The following is an 8,150-nucleotide window of genomic DNA, read 5'->3' as shown; positions in this document are numbered from 1 at the left end:
AGGCTGGCTTCAAGCAAACTATGGAATCTGATAATTATGTAATCACTAAAAAGGGATTATTTGTGGGAAAGGGTTATGCTTGTGATGGAATGTTTAAATTAAATGTTGAGAATAATAAAGTATCTACCAGTTCAGTTTATATGTTTTCTTCTGTTAATTTTTGGCATGCTCGTTTGTGTCATATAAATAGTAGATACGTGGGAATCATGAGTAGTTTAGGATTAATTCCAAGACTGTCAAAAGATTTTGAAAAATGTGAAACTTGTAGTCAAGCTAAGATTACAAAAAGGCCTCATAAAAGTGTTGTAAGAAATACCGAATTGCTCGAGTTAATTCACTCCGATTTATGTGAATTTGAGGGAATTTTAACTCGTGGAGGAAATAGATATATTATCACTTTTATTGATGATTTCTCAAAATATAAAACTATTTATATGTTGAAAAATAAAAGTGATGCTTTTGAAAAATTTCAAGATTTTTTAAAAGAAGTTGAAAATCAATTCGGTAGAAAAATAAAAAGAATAAGAAGTGATAGAAGCCGTGAGTATGAATCAAGTGCATTCAACTCATTTGTTCAGTCTTTGGGAATTATCCATGAAACTACTGCACCATATTCACCTGCTTCTAATGGTGTGGCTGAAAGAAAAATAGAACTTTAATTGAGTTAACAAATGCCCTGTTACTTGAATCTGGTGCACCTTTACATTTTTGGGGTGAAGCTATTTTAACTGCATGTCATGTTTTAAATAGGGTGCCACATAAAAAGTCACACACCACACCTTTTGAGATGTGGAAAGGACATAAGCCAAATTTGGGATATTTGAGAGTATGGGGTTGTCTTGCTTATGTAAGGCTTACTGACCCTAAAATACCTAAATTAGGTATAAGAGCTACTACCTGTGCTTTTCTTAGTTATGCATTTAATAGTGCAGCCTATAGATTTTTTAATCTTGAAAACAAAATAATTTTTGAATCTGGTGATGCAATTTTTCATGAAGAAAAATTTCCTTTTAAATTGAAAAATAGTGGGGGTGAAGAAAATATTTTGTCACAACTTAGTTCTTCTACGTCACATCTACAAAATCAAGAAAATCTTGAAATGGAACCTAGAAGAAGTAAAAGAGGTAGAGTTGAAAAGGATTTTGGTCCTGATTATTATGTTTTTAATATTGAGGAAAATCCCCAAAATTTAAAAGAGGCTTTAACATCACCTGATGCTATATTTTGGAAAGAGGTTGTAAATGATGAGATGGAATCTCTAATTTCTAATAAAACTTGGAAATTAGTAGATCTTCCACCAGGTTGTAAGACCATAGGTTGTAAATGGGTCCTTAGAAAAAAGTTGAAACTGGATGGATCAATAGATAAGTTTAAAGCTAGACTTGTTGCAAAAGGTTTTAAACAAAAAGTTGATCTTGATTTCTTTGATACATTTTCTCCGGTAACAAGAATTACATCTATTAGATTGTTAATTGCTATTGCCGCAATTTTTGATTTGAAAATTCATCAAATGGATGTAAAAAATGCTTTTTTAAATGGGGACCTAGAGGAAGAGATTTATATGGATCAACCCGAAGGCTTTGTAGAGCCTGGACAAGAAAGCAAGGTATGTAAGCTAACTAAATCCTTATATGGCTTAAAACAAGCACCTAAACAGTGGCATGAAAAATTTGATTCCTGCATGATTGAGAATGGTTATAAATCAAATGAATGTGATAAATGTATTTATTCTAAATCATGGAATAATTTACATGTTATTATTAGCCTCTATGTGGATGATATGTTAATTTTTGGCTCAAATATGCATGTTATAAATGAGACAAAAAATATGCTTAAAAGCCATTTTGATATGAAAGATCTTGGTGAGGCTAATTTTATTTTGGGCATGAAAATTACAAAAACATGTGATGGAATATATCTTGATCAATCACATTATGTTGATAAAATATTGAGAAAATATAATTTTCATGATCACAAAAGTGTAGCTACTCCTTTTGATTCTAGTGTTCATTTATTTCCTGTGAATAATGATGATGAGATTTTTAATCAAAAGGATTATGCTAGCATCATTGGTAGTTTGCGTTATGCTACTGATTGTACTAGACCTGACATTGCATATGCAGTAGGAGTGTTAAGCAAATTTACTAGCAAACCTAGTAAAGATCATTGGCTAGCTATTGAGCGAGTCATGAGATATTTAATTTGTACCAAAAGTTATGGCTTGTTTTATAAAAAATACCCTGCTGTGATTGAAGGTTTTAGTGATGCCGATTGGAATACTTTGTCAGGTGATTCTCTCTCTACCACTGGTTATATTTTTACCTTAGGTAGTGGTGCCATTTGTTGGAAATCTAAAAAACAAACAATAATTGCTAATTCAATAATGGAAGCTGAATTAACAGCATTAGCTTCAGCTAGTGAAGAGGCAAATTGGCTTAGAGATTTGTTATATGAAATTCCACTTTGGGAAAAGCCAATTTCACCTATATTAATTCATTGTGATAGCACTGCTGCAATTGGTAGAGTTAAAAACCGTTATTACAATGGTAAATCCAGACCTATAAGAAGAAAGCACAGTACCGTGCGATCTTATTTGAGTAGTGGCATCATAACTGTAGATTATATTAAATCTAATGATAATCTTGCAGATCCATTTACCAAGGTCTTGGCAAAAGATAGAGTCTGGAATACATCGAGGGGGATGGGACTAAAGTCCATAGAATCATGAGTCATATATGAGGATACCCAACCCAAAGACCAGAGATCCAAAGAATTGGGTTCAATGGGAAAAACGAATCATATGATGGTCGTAAGAAATGCACAATTAATTTTGTTAATTATTTATTTTGTAAATAATTTTTTAATTGCTCATCCCTATGATGTAAGTGCATTTATCCTGTAATGTGGAGAGGTTGAGTAAAAAACTCTTAATGAAATTTGTAGCTCGTATGAGTGGGGTGTCAGAATTACAGGAGCACCCTTGACAAAATTTCACCTATGTGAGTGTGGGGGTGGGGCCGCTCCCTATGAGATTTGGACTCAATCTCAAATACACTCATGAAACCGGGATCAGCACATGGCCGTAAAGTGCTAGCTATAAAAACTCATGTCAACACTTGGGTTGTTATGTGTAAGCAGTGACGCTTAATTTCCCTAAAGCAGTCCTAGTTCAAGTCGGAGACCACTACAACTCTGAAGTTAAGATTGATGTTTTACTAAGTGAAGGTTCAATGCAGAGCACACCTTCATGATGCATAGTGACCCATCTTTGCTTGGTAATCTCTCTTTAACTAAAAATTTAATATTAAAATGAGTGGGGGATTGTTGGAACATTTTAATATTAAACAATTAAAATGAATAAATTTTATAACATAAATGTAAAGATGTGGGAGTGAATGTGGAAGATGAGAAGTTAGTGAAAATGTTTAATTCCACATTGAAAAGGAGAGAGACTATTTTGTTCTTTTTAATTGTGGTGATTAATGGGCTAACATGAATTGTCTCAAATATTGGGCCAAATACGTGCGCAAGGGGGAGGTGAAGGGTGGAGGTGCCAAATTTGGAAATGAATCAGCACCTTGGATCCTCCTACTTGACAGCCCATTTAGAGTAATTACCATATCTGTTGGTGAGTAAATGACCCGAATTAATATTCTATTTTTATTATGGAAAATAATGAGCCATTAACCCACTTAATGGACTATCCGTTTGGGCCTTTTCATTATTCAGAAAACTCCTTATCTCACCATTAAATTGTGTAACTCTAGCCCATCAGAATAATATCCAACAATTAATCTTGTAACACCCACTATATCATAATAATGGACCTAATTAATCAGATTTATTTGGGTAGTAATTTCGTGAGGCCCATTGAACCTATAAATAGACCCATTCAGACACAATCCAAGTGACTGCAATATACACTAAAAAAATAGAGAGATTCTTGGCAAGGAAGGGTGTTCTTTCTGGTGGAGATTTGGGTTTGAGCACTTTGTGCAGAGGTTGTTCTAGCCATACGACACTTGTTGGGCTGTTGTATCCTGGGGGAGACAAGTCAGAGACGGTCTGCACCGGTTACAAAGTTTAGCCAACCAAGGGCTTGAATCTCCTTAAAGAGAGCGAGTGCCGCGCCTCAGTCCAAATAGTGTTGTGTAATCTCTTTTTTTAAATTAATAAAAAATCCAGAAGTATTATTCATTTACTCTTCGTGTTATCTCCATTATTATTGTGTTTGCACCATCAACTAACATATTCAAGAACGGCCCCCTCAAACAAAAAAAAAAAAACATATTCAAGAACTGTACAAGCTAATCTATCCCCGTGGGCAGACTCTGAACAATTAAGTTTACCAAGAAGCAGCTATACAAAATGTTTGATTTTTTTGTATACAAAATTTTTCAGGAAGCAACTATACAAACTATACAAATCGTAAATAGTGAGGAGAACTAGGGTTTGACAAATGGTGGCCACTATCCAACCTCTGTACATCCTCTAAACTTAAGAAAAGGAAAACGCAAAGCCTAAGCTGTTTCGTAAGAGGAGAACTAGAAAAAGTCAACTCCAAAACTCAATTTTTTTACATAGCTAAGTCACCATTACAGCTCATCAAAAATTTCTTCTTTCACAAAACTTGTAAAAAAAATTGATTAAGTATATCTAGAGTCTGCTTGACAAGGATTAGTCCCACTCAACCCCCAATGCCACTAAAATCTAGCTTTGTTTGAACAATTCTCTCAAAGATCTGGAACATCAAAAAATAAATAAGATTGTTTCAGATTTGAGAAACAAAGTGAATCAATTCATCTTTATTGAAAAGATGCCAATACATTTCAGATTTGGCCAGTAGTCCCCAATGGTTAACAACTTGCAAGTATACATTCTTATCTAAATCAGCTGAGATTGACTCCCATTGGTAATTAGGTCCAGCCAGAATAGACCCGGCCAGATGGTGATATAATAACACAGACTCCAGCACATACGATTTTCTTGAGAACATAAGGATGTATCCCTCTATGTGATCCTATGTAGTTTAAACCCTGACCAATTGATGGAGCACATCATTCAGAATTGAATGATGGGATCTAGATGGTTATTAGGTTGTAACTAGAATACAAAATACATTGACTAGTGACAGCAAATTGTCTTCCCTTTTGCAGAATTGGTTTGCAGTTAGAAGAAAGCAATCACCTTCGAGGTTAACATGGCTCATTGAAGCCAGCCATATCTCCCTTGCTTTGGCTGTAGGTCCAAAATCTACTTCAGTGCCTAGAGATGGTGGCATAAGGATTAAAAAAATAATGAAGAACTATAAATTATAAAAGGAAGCTCTTGAATATAAAGTAAGGAAATACTGAACAATAACCCACATTAAACTGTAAGAGAAATACTCGATTGTGAGAATGGTGACGGTTATTGATTAGTTATTCTACAGATATAGCAAATCATTTCACAAATAACTATTGTGGGAAAAGACCTCTAGATAGCACTCCGACACAGGATTGATTGTGAATACTAGTAAGAGTTTTAGAACGGTCGCCAAACAAAAAATAGTAATAAAAAAAACAAGAAGAAAGTTAGACAACCACATGAACAAGGATTTACGTGGTTTAGCAATAGCCTACATCCACGGGTGATGGTGAGAAGAAAATTTCACTAACAAAATATGGAGATTAGCACAAAGTCACTCTCACAAAACCCCAAACCCCATATACACCCTAAAAACTCTCTCCCAAATACAAAGTTTAGGGCTTCACCTAAAACAAAGAGAAGTTTTTCTACTCTCTAATTGTTGCACAGCACTGCAGCCCTCTCTTTGGCTGAAAAAACATATATGTAAAAGTTGTCAGTCAGATAGAACTCCTTGTTATATTTAATTTCAAAATCGGGCACTTGATGAATCCCAAGTCTTCAATCAAACCTAGTTTCCAAATATCCTCCTTAATAGCTTCAATCATAGCTATGTATTCAGCCTCATTGGTTGACAATGCAATAGTCGTCTGTAGTGTCAACCTTCAACTCACTGGTGGTCGGCCCCTAGCTTCATAGTAGAATGAAGCTTATCTAGATCACCAACATAGTCAGAATCAAACATATCTAGCTACATGTCTTTCAACAAGTTCATATCTCTTAAACTTCAAACCCAAATCAGCGTTCACAAATATATCTCAAGATCCATTTAACAACTTGCCAATGACCTTTCCCAGAATTTTGCATATAACGACTATCCATATTGACAGCTTGAGCAATGCTGGGCCGAGGTGTAACAATGCACATATGAGTTTGCCAACCAAATTGGTATTAGAGCTTCTTATATCAAAACAATAACAGAACAAGGTACACAAAAACACACAAAAGACATTTCTTTATATTCTACAATGTCAATGGTTAAACTTAATGACAAAAGAAAGGACATTAAATAACACTAGTTATTCTTTTACAAGTAAAATATGACAATGAAAAAACTGTAACAACGACATAAGGTTTACCTTTAGCATCTAAGTCAGGTCTTAGAGAACTTATTCTATTGTCGCAGCAGATGAGGTCACCTACTTTCCAGATTGGAATCTTAAATACATGCAGCAATGATTTCTCAACTGACCACTGCACTTCACATCCAGATGAATCGCCATTAGCTTTTGATGTTTTCCAAGATACCAGCCCAAAGAATTAAACAGAACAAAATTAAAGAGTGAGTATCTACCCCTACAAGTGACACCAGCTTTCAACTACTCTCAGATGCAATTGACTTTAGCTTTCAACAAGTTAAAATTTACCTGAGATTGTAGCAAATCAGTCAACTTCAAGACCTGTATAAACAAATAGTCAACATAAATTTAACCATTGTAAGAATATAATTAAATGTGCTAGAGGGTGTTTTGGGTTACAAGATACAGTAACACAGTTAGCAATAGCAAAGCTTAAAGCTCAAAACTTTGACTAGGCATAAAGTCGTTCAGCCTTGATTAGCAATTAGCAGCTATTTCTGCTTTGTTTTTGGGTAGACTGCAAAATTAGTAATGTAAGCATTTTAGATTTAGCACTCATACTTGTATGTTCTATCTTTCCCCAAGAAAACTGCTACTGTATCTTGTTTCAACTTATCACTCACAGTGAGGCTTTTAACTTAGTCAAGGCTGACTTCCTTCATTGATGGAAGTTTTAAGTCATATTTCTGAGTAATACAATCAATTTCTAAACCAAATGGTACTAATTAAATAATTGCAAATAAAATTCAGCTTACAGGGACAAATGTTCATTGCCTTACCTAGGCAAATAAAACTCAATTGCCCTTATTGTATGGGTGTGAAAATTATGGGGGCAAAATCAGTGTCACCAAAATTTTTCCGTTTAAAAGCATCATATCTTTCTTCGTTTCTTTTTCTTGGCCGGGAGAGGAAAAAAAAAAAAAAACAATGGCTTCAGATTTCTTCAGACTTCTCACCTCCAATCTCGAATGGAGTAGAATTGAAATCTACCTTACAACACTTGATACAAAATTATAATAAAATTAGTTTAATCCTTTCTTGAACTTCCATCTTAATGATATTATAAACTAGTCATAATTTGAATTGTTCTCAAGACTCACCAATCAAATGCTATAAATAAATGAAGAAGATCTAGCATCACATTAAATCTTACCTAATTCATATATTTTTAAAGTATATGATTAGATTTATGAATGGCTAGTGATAAATTTATTAAATATGGAGAATGAAATCATACAATACTTTTAAGGGGGAAAATATTGATATTAATATTACCACTTTATATTTTTCAAATAACCTAAAAAAATCATTTAATATAAAATTCTTCTGAAAATTCATAATCTATTCTCTAAAGTATAGTAAAATTCTCATTGAAATTTATATTTGAGTTAACAATAATTTTAGTAAAAGTTTTTTTTTTTTTTTTTTTTAAATTCGACGGTAGAAATTTGCATTACTTCTCTTGACCAACTGAATTACAATAAGGTTATAACAAAATCACCCTGGAAACATGCTACCAGGTGATACATGCATACCCCTAATGCTAGAGCCGCTCGTAGGGCTCAAGCTGGGGTCAGAACATGAACGTAAACATAAATGTAACTTTGGACCATATAAGTTGTTGGACTCATTGTATGCTAAGCTTCTGTTCTCTGTGCTTCCATA

The sequence above is a fragment of the Castanea sativa genome, chromosome 4 (assembly GCF_040712315.1).
Source record: "Castanea sativa cultivar Marrone di Chiusa Pesio chromosome 4, ASM4071231v1".
NCBI lineage: Eukaryota > Viridiplantae > Streptophyta > Magnoliopsida > Fagales > Fagaceae > Castanea > Castanea sativa.
Note: the sequence above shows the minus strand (reverse complement) of the source record.